Source organism: Rhinolophus sinicus, chromosome 4 (assembly GCF_057876585.1).
Source record: "Rhinolophus sinicus isolate RSI-liver-muscle chromosome 4, RSI-T2T, whole genome shotgun sequence".
Lineage (NCBI taxonomy): Eukaryota > Metazoa > Chordata > Mammalia > Chiroptera > Rhinolophidae > Rhinolophus > Rhinolophus sinicus.
Genome location: NC_142504.1, coordinates 94,583,226 through 94,601,577, shown reverse-complemented (window position 1 = coordinate 94,601,577; position 18,352 = coordinate 94,583,226). Strand labels below are relative to the sequence as shown.

Below are 18,352 nucleotides of genomic sequence, written 5' to 3'. Positions count from 1 at the left end.
ATATCCAATCAGAACAGCAAAAGTGAAAAAAAAAAAAATCAAAAGAAAAAAAATGAGACTAGTTTAAGGGTCCTCTGGGACAACATCATATGTACCAACATTTATATCGTAGGAGTACCAGAGGAGAAGAGAGAGAACAAGGAATTGAAAACCTATTTGAAAAAATAATAACAGAAAACGTCCTAACCTGGCAAAGGAAACAGATATACAAACCCAGAAAGCACCGAGTCCCAAACAAGATGAACCCAAAGAGGCCCACACCAAGACACATCATAATTATTAATAAAATGCAGGTTAAAGACGAAGGGAGAATCTTAAAAACAGCAAGAGAAAAGCAGTTAGCTGCCTTGTAGAAGGGAGATCCCATTAAGACTGTCAGCTGATTTTTCAACAAAATGTTTCCAGGCCAGAAGGGTTTGGCACAAAATAGTCAAAGTGATGAAAAGCAAAGACCTAGTACAACCAAGATTACTCTACCCGACAAAGCTCTCATTTAGAATTGAAGGACAGGTAAAAAGCTTCCCAGACAAGAAAAAGCTGAAGGAATTCATTGCCACCAAACCAGTATTACAAGAAATGTTAAAGGGACTTTTTTAAGAAGAAAAAAAGAAAAAGACTAAAAATATGAATAATAAAAGGACAGTAATTACATCTATCCACAACTACTTTCAATGTAAGTGATTAAATGCTCCAATCAAAAGACAAAAGGTGGCTGAATTGACAAGAAAACAAGACCTTTACATATGCTGTCTGCAGAGACTCATTTCAGTCTGAAAAAACAAACCAAAAACAGACTGAAAGTAAAGGGATGGAAAAAGATATTGCATGAAAATGGAAACAAACAAACAAATAAAAAACCAAAACAGAAGCAAACTCATAGATACAAAGAACATTTTCATGGTTGCTAAGGGGTGTTGGGGGGGGGGGTGAAAAAAGGGAAGAGATTAAGAAGTTCAAATTGGTAGTTATAAAATTGTCATGGGAATGTAAAGTATAGTGTAAGAAATATAGTCAATAATATTGTAATAACTGTGTGGTGTCAAATGGGTACTAGATTTCTCAGGGTGATCTCTTTTATATAAATGTCTAATCACTATGTTGTATACCTGAAACTAAGATAATATTGTATGTCAACTGTAATTGAAAAATTTTCAGAAAAATATATTAAAAAAAAGAAAAAGGAATGCTAAGGGCAATCAGTATCATTGGGGTAGGTATGGAGTTATTCGTGAAAGTATCTGGATCTTGTTCAGATCAGACTTTGGCAAATGGAAGGATTTGGGTGAGTGGATAGGTGACAGATTATTGTAGGCAGCGGCTAGATTCCTCCTCTTTGTCCTTGCGGTCCTTTGTACCAGGATTCCTCCTTCTCTGCCAATGTAGTCCTCTATGCCTGCAGGACTCAGGGTTCATGTGTTGCTTCTGATAAACTAAGGTACACTATCCCTGCTTTGGGTGGTGCTCTCAGGTCTGGGTCTTGACCCTACTCCTTATCATCAGGTTTCTCTGATGGGGGCACATCTGATTCGCTGAAGTATTTAAAAAATTGTCCTTTTCCATTAAGGGGTACACCTTGCATCCATCAATAAAAGGATAAAGGTATGTTTGTAAAAGTAAAACTCCTTCCACTCCACCAGAAACCCCAGCCAGCTTTGGAGAGGACTATTTGGGGAGCCCAGGAAGAAATGCAGAAGCGACAAATGGCTTGGTCCAAATCTCAAACCCTACTGGAAAATATCTAGGTTCTGGTTAAAAATGCTGAGACGAAAGTACTGCTTTATAGAAAAGAAAAATGCTGCAACAGAGCACTGACGAACCATAACTTTGAGAAAGCGCTCTAGACACAGGCTCTCTTAAGGTCTGCAGACTATACCACATAGATGGTGACCTGCACCCCTATGTACATGCAAATGATTGTCTTTAGGAGACAATGGAGGATTTACCCAATGGCTCGTGTGAAGCCAATATCTTTTGAGAACAGACTGACAAAAATCCTGTAGAATTTATTTGGACACCTATCATTTTTGGATTTGCCTGGCTTGCTTTTTGAATATCTCTGCTCTAGGAAACAGTTTGACCAAGTCCAAGCTGAGATGGAAGCAAGGAGGAAACAAGAATAAGCACAATTTACTTCTATTTCTCCACTGGCTAATCAAAGAGGCACACGATACATATTTACTGAGCCAAGTCATAAATAAATGTATAGGATATTTAATCTATAAATGTTAACAACACTGTTAATGTTGTTGCTGCTTTTTAATAGAAAACATGTGACTTCCACGTTTTCCTTTTCTGTTTCTCCATTTGTCACTTCTCTCCCCAAGCAGAGCTATGACGTCATCGCCTTCCATAAAGGACAAATGCTTGCTATTTTTCCTCCTGTGCAATATCCAACGTACATATTTCATAATACTCTGTTCTTTTATCCATTGCTCCATAGTAATAAACCGTCACTGGAATAATCATCATCGTCATTATCATCATCATCATTAGGAATTATAGCATACACTTTCAGCCAATATTAGTTTGCATATCATTAGATGCCAACAGTCTGTTAGTATCTTAATTGGGAATCACTTAATTAAACTAACAAGGTCGATGGCAATTCCTTTTTCTTAACCTCCCAGCACATTCACAACCATGGAAATTTTTCCCCCTTCCATTTACATTAGTCCACTTTTAAACATTCATTAACTTCAACCCTAACATTCCTTTTCAAACTGGCCTGAGATGTACATGGAAATGCACACCTGCACACACACACACATACACACACACACGCACACAGAGAGCTGCTTGGGAAAGGGCTCCTCTGACTTTCTGTGCATTGCTAGAGATTTGAGCAGGCTCAGTGATAAATCATGCAGTTTTAGTTTATTCTTCAGTGCAGTTTCCCCAAAATATTTTTGACAACCATTTAATTTGTGGTGGGATATTTATGCACTAACCCACACTTCAAGCAATTTGTTCTTGAAAATAAAATAGAAACAACAGACACAATAGTATGATTTGAGTAAGTATCAAAAATTTACAGCGGTTGTTGCCATGTTAGAATATAGCTTTACTGTCTTCAAAAACAGATAGGATTTTAAGAGGAAAAAATGTCTTTCCAAATGACAAGCAAGATATAAAAATAGAAATAACAGCTCAGGAGAGTGAGTACCCAATTGTACATGGTCTTATTGGTGAGCTTGTTACATTTGCTTCCCTGAAGGATTACGCACCTTCCTGACTTTGGACTAGAGTATCCTTTTAAAAGGCTGATACACAAGCAATAGACGAGATTCTGCCCAGTAATTTAGCCTGGCTCCTCAGGTTCATGAAACATTGGGATTAGATTTAGTATAGCTATGTAAATTGGGAAAGAGTAAAAGTTTGCCTTTGTGCCTTAATGGTGAAGCTTCTCACTTCATTCTGTGACACTGTCGGAGGATGCTACTCTAAAGTTACTTTAGGAAGACTCTGATGGGATTGAGGGCAAACTGGATAATTATTTTTCAGAGACAGGTTTGTTGGCAGAAGCTGTAACTTCTAATTCCTCCCGTCTGACTTTCCACCAATTTATCTATCCTACTGTATTTAAATGCTCGTTTAAACCAAAGGCACTGCATTGCTATGGACACCATGAGAATAAATCTATCAACAGTTATTTCCTGTGCATGTACCATTTATGACACCATGTTAGGCATGAAGGAGTTTCAAAAAAACTGTAAAGCATCACCATGAGACTTCAATGAATTCACAACTAAGGCAAGGGATAAATAATAGTAAACTGTGAACAAAATAATAAAATCCAGAACAGGACACTGCTATACGAAATATCTCAGATGAGTAAAGTCAGATGATCTCATATGTAGTTTAGCTTCTAAGTGGTCCAGAAATAAAGAGAAGATGGAGATAAGTTTGAACGGGAGTACAAGAGTTATTCCTAAAACAGAAAGAACTTGTGCTGGGCTTACGAGGAAGCCGGACTTGGAATAGAAAAGAGGAGGAAGAGCGGACTTTCAAAAGTGGAAACGATGGGATGAATGTAAAAAATGTGGAAATCCTTCTAAAAGCCACTGAATAGAGCATTTTGCAGGAGAAAGTATTTGTGCTGATACTAATAGAAATTAAGTTGGCTTAATAATAAAAGGCCATTGTGAATGGGTTTAATGTCAGAGAGGTTTTTAAACCCTCCATTATATAGCTTGAAAGTTATTTTGTATTCTTCTCTTGCAGGGAAGTCATACCATTTTAAATTCAATTATAAAGGGGCTGGAATTCATTCACATATCGGTTTGTTTTTTATGTACTATTTACTCATTACATTTAGGTAACATTACAGTCATTAAGGATCTAGCATTGAACAAAATAGGAAAATAAAATCCTGCTTTCGGGATATATATATATATATGTTTTTTTTAAGTATGTCACATGTTAGATATGGTTAAGTATGAAGAAAAAAACAACCAAATACTAGGCATGGAGAAGTAATGTGAAGGGTTAGGTGAACTGAAATGTTTAAAGGGCCCAGGGAAGACCTCCAGGAAATGAGGGAGTTATTTACGTAGATACCTAGGGCACGGAGAGCTTGACAAGCAAGAGAAAGAGCAAGTTCAAGGCCCCAAAGCTGGGTGAATTGAGGGGATCAGAGTAGCTGGAACAGCATGAATAAGAAGGGAATGGTGAAGAAGAGACCAGAGAGAGAATATGCATGTTTATGGAGGGGATGAGAGCCCTCCTAATGACACTGATTTTCACCCACAGTAAACTCAGAAGCCACTGTGGGGCCTTGAGCGGAAGCCTGATGCGTTCTGACTCACAACGAGTTATCCAGTGGCTATTAATAGGACCGCAGGATACATTTACCGAGAAAGGAGGTTTTAACATTTAAGCCGATGACCTGGAAAGGTGCAGGGTCCAAAGAATTATTCAAGTATGTGTGTATTCCCCAGAGTCTAACAGTAGATACATATGAATGTCTTTGTAAAATTTCATTGGGATGGATTACTTTTGAAATTCCTATATGACTCTCTTCTGATCTAATTGGCGCTATTTGTTGAAAGAGTCTGAGATCATCAGATCTATGGGGATCATGTTAGTAAATGCCTATATGTTTATGAAAATACTTTGGGTTTTACATAAAGTAGTCTGGTTCAGCACTTCCCATGTGGTCTAGTAAAACAAATTCAGGATTGTGAGTGATCAGACGTGGGTTTTAAAACCAGGTCAGCAACTAACAAGCTTTATGGTCTTTAGTAAACTGATAAATGTATACAGACCTCAGATGACAATTCCCACCCCGCTCATCTCTTGTCATTCCTACCCCGACCCCTTTAAAATGTGAGCAGGGAACTCCCTCAGGTGGAGTTCTCCAATGCTGAGCTAGACCACATGTTGCTGCTGCTTGTCATTCTAATATCTCCCTATCTCTAACATCGGGTGGTTCTCTACCTGCTGTAGTTCCATCATCACTGCCAGGCCCTTACCTTAGATGACTTGCTGTGCATAGTATTATTTTTGCTGTCTACCCCCACCCCCACCTTTTTCCTGGGGCACTAACTTCCAGTATTCTTCCTCCCGTGGTGCAGGAGCTCCCCTCCTTGGCATAGTCCCCGTTTGGCCTGCCTGTCAGGAAAAGGGTGGAGCTAGATAATTGTGTAAACGACTAACATTCGGTATCACAAATCCACAGCTATAGTGACTTTTCCAAATACATCATATTAATTTTTGCTTCTTTGGGTTCTCTTGGTAATGCTCGTCTTGGCTAATGGGATGTGTTCATAGCTGATGACCTTACATGGTCATCAGAAATCTACTTGAATTGCTTACCGCAGGACACTTAATATGCACTATGAAACCTATTCTAGGTAGTGTGTCATTGCCTTGGACTTGGACATTTGGAATCTGAGCAATGACATCATAATCCTCACCTTTGTGGTGATCGCTGTCATCACCATCATTGTTATAGTTCACGTATACTGAGTGCGAGCTCTGTACCAGGGATGGAGCCAAAAACAGTATACAGGTTATCTCATTTAATCTTCACAGCTATCCTAAGCAATGAGATTATAGCTCCACTTTTTTCAGATGATGAAACTGAGGCAGAGAAAGGCTAAGTTACTTGCCCAAAGTCAAATAACTGTAAGTCGTAAACCTGTAATTGGAATCCATAACGTATGACTTTAAAGATCTTCCTCACAAATATCTCTAGCTATTCATTTCGGCCACTACAGTGTAACTGGGGACAAGGCTTTTCTATGGTGACAATATGAATATCTTCCTTAACTAGTATAATTAAAATGAATGAGAATGGTAGTATTTCTGAAATGTTTGTTAGCGGTCATAAAAATATGAAAAGGGGGAATGACAACCTATATGTATATATATACACAATATGCAACATACCAAATTATGACTGTGATAAAGCAAATCTATCCAACATACTTCAGTTCCTTTTCAATCTTGTGTTAAAAAACATGGTAGGCAGGGTTACTGATTTGTGTCCTTGTAGATTTTGAAACAAACTGCTGTGTAAAACCCAGACCGCATAGTGTTTGCAGACGAGCGAAGGCATTGCCCAACTGTCCAAATACAGAGAGCAGAGGAAATGATGTGAGTTTATTTGGAGATGCCTATCACCAGTTCACATTTCAGGCCATCGTAAAGCTGTGAAATACATTACACACAGATTCGTTATCATTTCATAGTGTTTTTTCCTTCTGGAACAAGAGAACATAAATGTGAGCAATAACATTTTAGGACGTGAAATAGTTTAGTATGTGCTTTCTTTGGCATTTTGATGAGGAGAAGAAAAGATGAGAGCAAAATTTTTCATTTGGGCAAATGGATCTGGATTATTAGAATATCAAAGTCGATCATACAACCCCATTAAACACAGTAAAGGCAGTATGTAATAGCAGGAATGCTAATGCTAGGAAAAAGTCTTCTTAAGGGACTGGGAAGAGGGCTCACCTGCAATTAGGAGGTCAATGACTCTTTCACGGGCCAGCTATAATTCCCATAATTTCCCTGGGTCTTTATTCTTAATCCTTCATCTGTACAATGAGTAATACAGGCTGAAATAATCTCTAGGATCCTTTCTAGTCCTAGCATTCTGCTCTTGGGATTTGAACTAGAAGAGAAAAATTTCTTAGGACCAAAATTTATCAATGGGAATACTTCCTATAACATCTAATACATTGCTTAATGTGAACTATAGGATTATGTCCATTAAAAAAAACAGGGGCAGGGGCTGTTGCAGTACAGTGAATGGAGCATTGGGCTCTGGAGTCAGACTCAGGTTTTTATCCCAACAATTCCACGTACAAGCTATGGATACGCTACTTAAATCTGTTACACATGAGGCTCAGTACACTATCGGAGGTTTGAAATCACTATCTATTTTATGAAGATGAGATAAGCATTACATAAAGTGTTTCAAAAGGGCTTTATAACATAAACTGACATAACTATAAAAAGGGACTTAGGCTTCTACAGGAACGCTCAGACCTTTAACAGAAAAATTCCATAAGGGCAGGGACAGTGTCTGTCTGAGTTTGGGCTGTGATAACAAGATACCATAGATTGGGTGGTTGAGACAACAGAAATTTATTTCTCACAGTTCTGGAGGCTGCAAAGTTCAAGATGCCAGCACATTTGGTCTCTAGTGAGAGCATTCTCCCTGGTTTGCAGACAGTCACCTTCTCATTGTATCCCCACATGGCTGAGAGAGAGTCCTTTCTTGTCATCTCATAAAAGCACTAACCCCATCTCATGGGGGCTCCACCCACATGACCTAATCTAATCCTAAGTACCTCCCAAAGGCCTCATCTACAAATACTGTCACATTGGTGGTTAGGGTTTCAGCATATGAATTGGGGAGGAGGCACAAATTCAGTCCATAAAAGTGTTAAGTTCAAAATTGAATGCTTAGCATGTAGCATAGTGCCTGGCTATGAGTAATAGCTCAATAAATAGTTTTATGGTTGAATAAACATAAACAAATGGATACTTGACTTTGGACCACAGGTCCTTCCTATGATATCTCAAATAGTTATTAAAAGGTTTTACATCCACTTACATTTCGTGCTGACCTGGAACATGTATCACAGATGGCTCCTAAACTTTGAGAAACTTTATTGTTTATTCTGAACAATAAAAGTAAGAATCGTTAGTTATACTCCAATAGCAGATATTCTCTTAACTCAAGTTCAGTATAAAATATGTTAACAGATACAGTAAAAGTGAATGAACAAATGAAAATATAGACTTTATGTTCTCAGGGTTCTGGTTTAATTTGTAGAACTTAATTTGTATTTAATTTTCAGAGAAAGAAGTTACCTTGAAAGATTGATAGATTATCCAGTGAATTAAGTTAGATTGTGTTTGAAAATTAACTAATGCAGTGTATGGTCTATAATAGGCATTAGATAAAGATTTATTTTTCTCCTCCATGCTACTATTTCCTATCATCCATGAGGAGGAAAAAAAGATAAATAAATGAGAAAATAAAATTGTCATTGCCACAACTAAAGATAAAGATGAGATCATCATTGTTTATGACTAACTTCTAGGGAGATAGAGAGAAAAAAATGAGAGAGAAGATATTTATTACTGGAATTATGAAAAACTTTAATACACTGTCTAAAATAAAAACTTGTTATATAGAGTGGTAGAAAAGTAACATACACATAACATCTAGAATAACATGTCTAAGACTAATTCCAACTTTAACATTCTGTGATTGTTATCAAATTATATTGAGCACTAATATAGTTCCAACACTGAATTTAGTGCTGTGGGTAGCAGGGTTAGAGAAGGAATATAACGAAAGAATTGCAAAATGATCCTCTCAATGAAAAGATTGTAGACAAGTGAGAGAAAAAAAAAAATCAGTCCACAAAAAAAGAGAAAACTCGTTAATACAACATTTTCAGTATACCATGACGTAAGTTAGAATTCTCTAATGATCTAGAAGCCAGTATCTGTTGGGCTTTCTGGTCTGCTAGCAGGCAAGGCTCGTGAAGCATAGGAAGTCCACACTTGACTCTGGCTAGTGGAGACACAGCTGTGGGAAAAGGGGATTATTGGTATTATTCGCACTGGAATCTTAAGAACAGGAGAGTGTACCTATTGGGGCTGTTTTAAACGACGCTCTCAGTAGAGGGGGACTTTGGTGAGCCTTAAACACTTTTATGGACCATGATTTATTTGAGAATCAGTATGCCTGTCTGCTCACCTCCTTGGTGTATATTCTTTCTCAATCTTAAATGAAAGCATCTGCTTAGAGCAAACTCACCTCAAACCCAACCTTCTGGTGCAGAAGCTTTTGAATGAAAATTGAACAAAATCCAATTAAGGGATTTGTTTTCACCTATATAGATAACACCTCAATTAGTTGTACTTGTGACGTGAATTTCTTTGGATAATTAGTCTTATGGACTTTTGCCAGGAGGCATATTTCCTCTTTCCAAGTATTTGCTAGCAAGAGCTAAAATGCTAGACAAGCACTCTTACAACAAATTACATTAAGAAGTTTAATTAGTAGGAAATAAATAAAATATTACACTGATATTAAGCATTCAGTGGTTAGACTACATATAGACACTGGCAACTACTTGGTCTATATAACTCTATCTAGCCAGCAATTGTGGCCCCTTCATTTCATTCCTTGTTTGTCAAAAGGATGTCTATTGAGAGGCTCTGCTTCTGTGTTCGGTCTCGATAAGTTTCTAGAGATCTCCATGCATTTGCTGGCTTCTGCACTTCAACTGAAATAAACAATGCTGGATTGCTTCTTGATGTCACCTATAGAAGGAGGAAGGGGGGTTTCTTTCACGGGTGATGCAATCAAATTTCTCTCTACCTATCCGCAGGTCTCTGGTGGTCTTGTATTTTGCTTTACATAACTAATTTGTGTTCTTTTAGCCTCTCATCAAGTTTTTTATTTTCTTTCCTTTTTTTTTTTTTTTTCTTGGACATACCCACAAATTCCTTACCCAGAAGAACTCAGGTTTTTGATGGATGTTGTAGATTTTCAGAGTGTCCATTGAGTAAATCAATGATTGGGATGACTGTTAATATTTTTCAGATATCTATATAATACAAATATTTTAAATTTTTGAATTTTATTCTTTATGTGATGTGTGGTAGCCTCCCACTCACCCAAATCTGAAAAACAAAGTCTGGAAGTTTGCTATTATGTTGGCAAGACACATGTTTTGCTGGCTTAAATTTCAATGTATGTATACTTTTGTGTCACTTCATTTCTTCTTTCAAATGACAATTTTTATTGGTAAAGTGTAAGTTTGATGTTAATTTTTTCATCAAATTGACAAGGAACGCACTCAAATTTATATTAAATTATTATTTCTATATATCATAATTAAACAGATTTACTAATTCATATTTCTCTCTATCAATAAGAGTTATTGTTAATGAAGAGTACAGTGAAGTGTGATTTTCTCCATTACGTCTGATTTTTAAAATTACTACACATGTGCTAAAATGTTAAAATATATTCCTAACAACAAAGAGATCAAGAAGCTAATGGAATATTAGTTGTTCACTCAATTATATTGGAAAACAAAAAGTTTACTTGACTTTGTCAATGTAGCATTTTGAAAATAAGTATGAAACAGAATAACAGAAAAGGCAACAGGACAAAGAGTCAAGAAATATTTTTACCTTCTCTTTGCACTCACCATAAATTTGATTTTGGCTAGTTTCTTCACTTTCCTCAGCCTGAGTCTCCCAATTATCTGTTTAGAAAGATAAATTTGGAAATGCATGTGGGTGTTTTGGCTGTTCTAATGAAGAAAATTCAAGAGTGTGTTAAATGTATTACTATACGTGGAAAATTGCTGAACAACAAAGGATTACCCCACACAAAATGTTAATAGCACCCTAATGAGTAAATTGGGCTAGCAATAACTAAGACTGATTCCAGCTTTAATATCCTGCAATTATTATAGTTCCAACACTGAATTTAGTGGTGTTGGGAGCAGGGTTAGAGATGAAATATAGCACAAGAATTGCAAGATGATCTTCTCAATGAAAAGATTGTAGACAAGTTAGAGGGGAAAAAACACTACAGAATAAAACAGAAAACACATTAAGAATATTTTCAGTATAAGTTGAAATGAGTTTGAATTCTAAAATAATCAGTATTTTAAGTAATAGAAAGTTGTTTTGTTTTGTTTTGTTTTTTGATTTTCAGACAATCTTATATGTAGCTGTAAAATCCTGAGGTATATAGATATAACCACCTATCCCAAAACAACCCTCCTTTTGTGATCTCAGATGATAGTAAACCTGAAGTAACATAAGTCGAATCGTAGGAGAATAACAGGAAAACTCTAGAAGCTGGAAAAAGCAAGAAAACAGATTCTTCCTTATAGCCTCCAGAAAGGAATGCAGCCCTGTTGACTCTTTGATTTTAGCCCAGTGAATCTGTGTCAGACTCCTGACCACCTGTGAGATGAACTGTGAGATGATAAATTTGTGTGTGTTAAGCCAGTGAGTTTCTGGTAATTTATTATGGAAGCAATAGAAAACTAATACAGATGGGTGCAAAATAATATTTAACATCATTTCTCTATTAGAGATGGTTAACACCTTTATTTACACATAATTGGTTATTTATATTTTTCCTGATATAAATTCCTTGTTCATAACTTTCTTTTTTTATTCTATATATGCTTTATATATTAATTTGATAACTACATACTTCACAATTTTTTTTTTCCTCAGAGAATGTTTCCTTTTTTATTTTTTTAACTTGGTTACTGGTATGTTTCATTATAAAAATGTTTTAATAATTAAATATATTGGCCTTTAGCTCTATAGATTCTAGATTTTATGTCTTGTTTATGAAAGCCTCTCACCACAAGTTTATTAGAACATTTCTCTATTTTCTTTTAATTTATTTATATTTATTATTTTTAGCTCTGTAGTCCATGTATAATTTTTTTATCTCTGTAAGGTATGAGGAAGGTGTGTAAATGTTTATCTTCATAAATGAAGAACTTATCCCAAAACTGTTAAATTTATTCTTTCTCCTTGATACATAATACCATGTTTATCAAAACTATATCACATGTGAGTATATAATTATGTTTCTGAGTTTTCCATTGTTTCATTGCTCTATTTGTTTGTTTCTACACAATTACTTATTGTTTCCCTGGATTTAATCAATAGAGCTTTATTTGTGTAATTTTATTGGCTGGCATGGCACATCATTTACTATTTTCTTCTGTCTCAAAGTCTTGTTGGCTATTCCTGTGCACTTTTTAATGGGTAATGCCTTTTTCTTGATGGATTTATTCTCAAGTATTCAATGATTTCCTTTGCTAAAACATTATACAAGTACATTTTCTATTTGGTTATTTCTAGTGCATTGAAAAACTCAAGTTAAGTATATAGACTCTGCAGTCAGACTGCCTGAGTTCAAATCCTTTCTCGCCACCCATAATTTGTGTTATGCAGCCAGTGTGCACCCATGTTTCCTCATCTGTAAAATGGAACAATAATAGAAACAACCTTATTATTTGTTATAAAGAATATGTGTTTTAACATGTCTAGAGACTTAGAACACCCTGGGACATGTTAACTACTATATAAACGTCTCCTAGTATTGTTATTTTTTATTATGTTGATCATTTATTCTGAGAGATTTTATTGATGTACAATTGTATAATCCTTCAATTTGGTTATCTTTGTTTCCTCCTGATCGGAAAACTGCTTATTCCTTCTACTTGTCTGATTGTCTTGACCATAGCTTCTACTTTAAGAATGAATTCCAGCAGTCACAGCAGCATTTTTATTTCCCTGATTTTAATGCTGGAGTTTTACAACAATAAGGATGTTTCTGTAGACGTTTAGTAGATACCCTTTAAGATATTTTGGTAATTTCTTTCTAATCTTATTTTTCTAGTAGTTTTCATCATGAATGGGGATCAAATTTCATTAAATGTTTTTGTGGTACCCTATGCAAATAATCACTCTAATTTTGCAATATAATTTATATATTCCTTAAAATATTGATAAATTTCAACAGTTCTATTTGATAAGTACATGGATAAGAGAGAGAAAAATTTTTCTAAATCTGCAGAGAACTATTTTTTTCTGATTCTATCTTATGATCAAAAAATGTAATTTCTATAATTTCTGCTTTTGAAAACTCACTGAGTTTTACTTGGATGTAATATATCAATAACATTTTGACTGAGCCATAGGATTTTGGAGATAATATGTATGTAGGATTGGTAATACTTAACCAACCAGGATTGACTGATTCTGCCAACCATGATTCCGTCAGTGATGTCTGAAGCCTAGTAATGACCCTTGGACAAAGTTACAGAATGTATGAACTAGAGATAAATGGTGTTTGGCAATCATGAGTTTGTGCCTTTTTTGGAGGTAACATTGTTGATGAATTTATGACTTGTGCCTGCTTTCATCAGAGCCTGAGTTTATACATATCTAACATGTACTCTAGAAAAAGAACATATATTGTGATATTTACTTGTTAGTTACTCTAAGTATTCAATTGCTAAAAGGACTCACAGGACTCAAATACTTTATACTCATGAAATAGCTTCAACATAGACAAGAGCAGAAGATGGATATGCACTGAAGGGCTCTGGAAATTTCAAGAGCAGGTTACTTTATTCTCCCATCACTGGGTTATTCATGATGTGCCTTTCCTCCAATTCTTGTGTCACCACCAATCTGTATGTGATGTCATACTTTTTCATTATCCCTCTAAATTTCTTCTAAATACAAGGTTTATAGGTTGACTTGTCCAACATCTTTTAAATATTCGTTATTCTTCCTTAGATTCAGTTTTTGCATCTTACTGGACCGCATTCTGAAGTAGTTTTCAGGGATGTATTTATTTTGCTTTAGCATTACGTACAATCCCTCTTTTTCTCCAGTTTGCCTTTCTTGTCTTTAATCTGCTGCCTCTGGATTCATGATCACCGTATAGCAACAGCATCCCCAGCGGTCTTCATGGTTTTGGTGAGGTTATATTCTGTAGTCTCATTTATCTGTGGAACTAATGCATTCTACTGTGCGATTTCCAGGAATTCCTCCAAATGCATGAAGCTCTAATGGCACCCCTCTACACACTACTATTTCTGTATTTAAAAGTTGTTTGTTCAGCCATTTGATAGGATTTTGGAAGGGAGATAAAGTAGAAACATGAGCTTAGCCTGACTCCTTGACCAGTTACCCTCACAATTTTCATAACAAATTAGTAATAAGCCTTTTTGAATTCCCCTTGTGCAGAAGAGAAAACCGAGACTCAGATAATTTAAATAATTTGTGTAAAAAGACAAATATAGTTAATGAGGAACCTGGGTATGAAATCAGATATGTTGGCCTTTTAGTCATTTTTCTTTCACCACAATGTCTCATAAGATTGATGTGTGATAGGTGCTATTGTTCTGAGGTGCTTATACTTGATGGCAGAAATAGGACTTTTCTCTAACTCATTCTAATGATTTCTAAATGACTAAAAATGGTATTTATTGGATAAGAAATCATGGGTTAGTTTCCACTAACCCATAAGAAATCACGGGTTAGTGGAAAAAACATACATTTTGAAGTATAGCAGACATGTTTTTAAATCATTGTTTTCATTTCCAATTACTGTGTGACAGTGGGCATGCAATAATTATTTTTTAACTTTCTTATGTTTTGCTGTCTTCATTTGTAAAGTGCATATAGTAGCAAATATTTCAAAGGACTTACCTGAAGATTGATTGAGATGTATATCTAAAGACTAGAACATGGTGGGGCATATGATAGAAACTGAACAAAAGTTGCTTCTTTCACATCCTACATATCATATTTCATTTTCTAAAGCAACCAAAGAGTTGTCATTTAATTCTAAAAACAACCCAAGATTATCATTTTATTATTATTGATGAGGACGGTCAGACTGAGAGATGAAACATGACTTGCACTAAGTCATGTAGCTAATAAATGGTGCAAATTTAGCATGAAAGGTGATGGGACACTATACTTTGTGTTTTCTCCAGGGATTTTTTTTCTAATTCATATTGTGAACTTGGTACCACATGGGCACTTCTTTTGATGTAAATAGTCTCTCACTGTTGGAATCGCCTGAATTTATTTTTCTCTTTGGTATTTCAGGCCACTGGATTTAATTAAAGAGAACTGAGTTTCTCTTTGTTGAAAAACCTTAAAGAAAGGAATCTATTTTTAATGATTTGAAAAACGGAGAATCAAACAAATCTGAGCCTGTAGCAGAAATCATTAGCAAAGAGTTGATGGGAGTTAGGACCATGGGTGGAGAGAAATAAATGTTCCAAAGAACAGCAAAATCATTACATAGGGAAACGATCTCTTCCTCCATTTATGTAAATAAAAAGGCCTGGGTTTAACAGAAAGTGGCTAAAAAGGCTATATTTATCTTGACAATGTAGAAGGCAGCTTGGATTCGTCTCTGTACAAACAGTTTTGGTTTACATGATTTTGTGTGTGTGTGTGTGCGCACGTGTGTGCAAGCGTGCGTGTAATCAGTTGTTACCCATATATCCAATACGCCAATCGATCTCTTTGTCGTTTTTGTTGTTGTTGTAGTAATATGTGGTGCCCTAGTTTGTAATTTGTATTCATTTTTTACCATGAAGAGTAATGAAAATTGTTTGAGGAGAGACACTTTAATTCCCTAAATGAAAGAAGGAAGTTTAACAAGTTGGCTCTTGAAGACCTTGACATACCATCATGCATCACTTTAAATTTTCCCTGGGCATATTGATAACGTTGTTAAATATTCACCAAAATCTTTCAGGCAAGTGTGTCAGGTGTCACATGCCCATTTAATAGACAAGATTTATAAAGCACAAAGATTTGGATTCCTCACCAATGCTTTAACTGCTACTTACTGTCAGGGTTTGTATTACAACACAAGTGTTCAGAGTCCTAGTCTAATCCTCATTTGAATATGTGTAAATTTGTTTGGCAAAGATAATTATTTTTCGCTGTGGCATCCTATTAAAAGTATGAATCCTGATACTAAAATAACCTATTCAGAAGGTGATATATCATATGCCCCTGAGATTGTGTTATGATCCACCTATGTACCTTACATAAAAAGAGTGTATGCTTATTTTATACCTTTTCATTTACAACATCTGCCAAACAAAACCCAAACAAACCCAAAAAACAACAAAAAACAAACAAACAGAAAAAATCTCACTAAACTCCCATGAATAAATGTTCATTTAAATTCAAATAGTGTGTCATGGGTATAGTGCAGTTTATAATCAAAATTTTTCCCTTTAGAAACTTAGGACTCTGAATTTCTTCAGGTTGATGAGATAGAAATACCTTTGCAAATGCTCAGTTGATTTAAGGTAGACTAGTTAGTGAATTTGAGCACATGCTAGTCATGGGAGTTAGCATTAATTATATGTGGAATGAGACATATTCAACTGTTCAACTGTAGATGACATTGGGTCTTGGCAAATACTTGCTTTACAAAAACTAACGTACTTTGACAGAAGATCCCAGGAAGCTCAAATCTACCAAACACATAGTCATAACCTATATCATAAGCTGTTACACCTGGAGAGAAACCTAGAGATTATCTCTGCAAACACTTCATTTTACGGAGGTGGAAAATGTGGCACAGAGAGCACAAATCACTAATCCGAAGTCCCCTAGTTGGTGATGGATAGATTTGGAATTCAAGTTTTCCACCACCTTGACAGGCTTAAGCACAGTTTCTGTTATAATTTTGTATATGGAAATAGACAAGCATAAACTCCAAACAATCTCAGATTTAACCACTAATTTAGAGATGCTTTCTCCCATATATCTATTAACATTGCCAAGCCTTCATGTTTCTTCCACATAGCTATCAGCATCATGAATACTCTGCTGGTCAAAAGAACAAATAAACAAAACAATATGTACAAAATAGAAAACTTATCCTGTCACCCCGTTCTTGACCTTGCTCAGACAAATATTGAATATTGTACGCCTTGTTTTCAACTGTGAAATAATGGAGTTGAGTTACCTCCGTAAGATCTATGAACCTAAATACTAGATACAGCTTTCTCAGGAAGACACACTGAAAGCACTACAGAGCGAAGCAATGTCTCCTCTGAAAACCAAAAGCAGAAAATATTTCATTTTGGTCTCTCCTGCCTGGAGGAAAGATTTTTTTCTCCCCTGTGTTAACTGTAGTTGATTTTCTTTCACAGATTTAAAACACATATGATGTCCATCAACATGTCAAATACTGGTCTTTTTAATAATATAATTATATATGGTAAGAAAACTTTAAGTCCTCTTTACGTATTTCAGCTTATAAGTTTTCTGATTTGGACTGAGCAAGATAAATATAACATATATATCAAAAAAATCTGAGCTCCACATTTTGACCTTTTGGCTGACCTCTCTCTCTCTCTCTCTCTCTCTCTCTCTCTCTCTCTCTCTCTCTCTCTCTGTCTCTCTCTCTCTCTCTCTCTCTCTCTCTCTCTCTCTCTCTCTCTCTCTCTCTCACACACACACACACACACACACACACCACTCACACATGGACTTATCACAGAGGGGACACCAGTTTCAAAAGCATTATCCTCCATCTAGTTGGAATGCAATTATCTGCTAAAATATATTTACAAAAGATTAGCCAGTAGCCCGACAAAGCAAGACTTACTGAAATCCCCATCTAAATTGTGCTATGATTTACCGATTAACTCGGTTAAGCAATAATCATTAGAACAGAAAAGCAGTATACACTTGAAGGAAAAAAACAACAACTAAGCAATGATTTGGTACCAAACAATTCTATACAAATCTTTGTTTATAACAAATTAACCAAAGGCCTCCTGCAGAGATGTTGTTTGTGATAGTTTTTTTTTGATGATTTACTATTATTTTAAAAAATGTTTTAAGCTTTTTCCTGGAGACTCTGGTTAACGACACTGGGGCAGAGTTTAAAGCTAACAGCCTGTACTGTAGAACATTACTCACCCAATAAAAACCTAATATAATTTCTTTCTGAAGAGAACCGCGTCTTCATTTACTTTTGAAATAGACAACACATTCAAAAGATTACTCATCCTTTTGTTGACTTCAGCCCAGTGTTCTCACATGTTCACACTGCAAAGTTCCATGAAGTTTATTTCAAGCAACAGGGGGCTGAGAAAGCTGATTTCACTTATAGTTTGAGGTTTCTTCCCCTTTCTTTAAATATTTATACTGCCAATAAACAAACACAGATGTTTGAAACGAAAAAAAAAAGCTAACTAAAAACCTTGCTCTGTGAAAACAGGCATATGTTAAGGGTTTTCAGTATGGTTTGATTTGGAATATATTAGAAATG

At 35.6% G+C, this 18,352-nt stretch overlaps 1 long non-coding RNA gene across 1 annotated transcript; it reads right to left on the bottom strand.

The window, feature by feature from the left end:
• Nucleotides 1-8,657: 8,657 nt before the first annotated feature.
• LOC141573064 (uncharacterized) lies at nt 8,658-18,145 on the bottom strand. The gene is made up of 3 exons (XR_012498634.2): nt 18,001-18,145; nt 10,689-10,745; nt 8,658-9,052 (listed from the first exon to the last, which is right to left on the bottom strand). It is a non-coding gene; the product is annotated as an uncharacterized LOC141573064 (long non-coding RNA).
• Nucleotides 18,146-18,352: the final 207 nt, after the last annotated feature.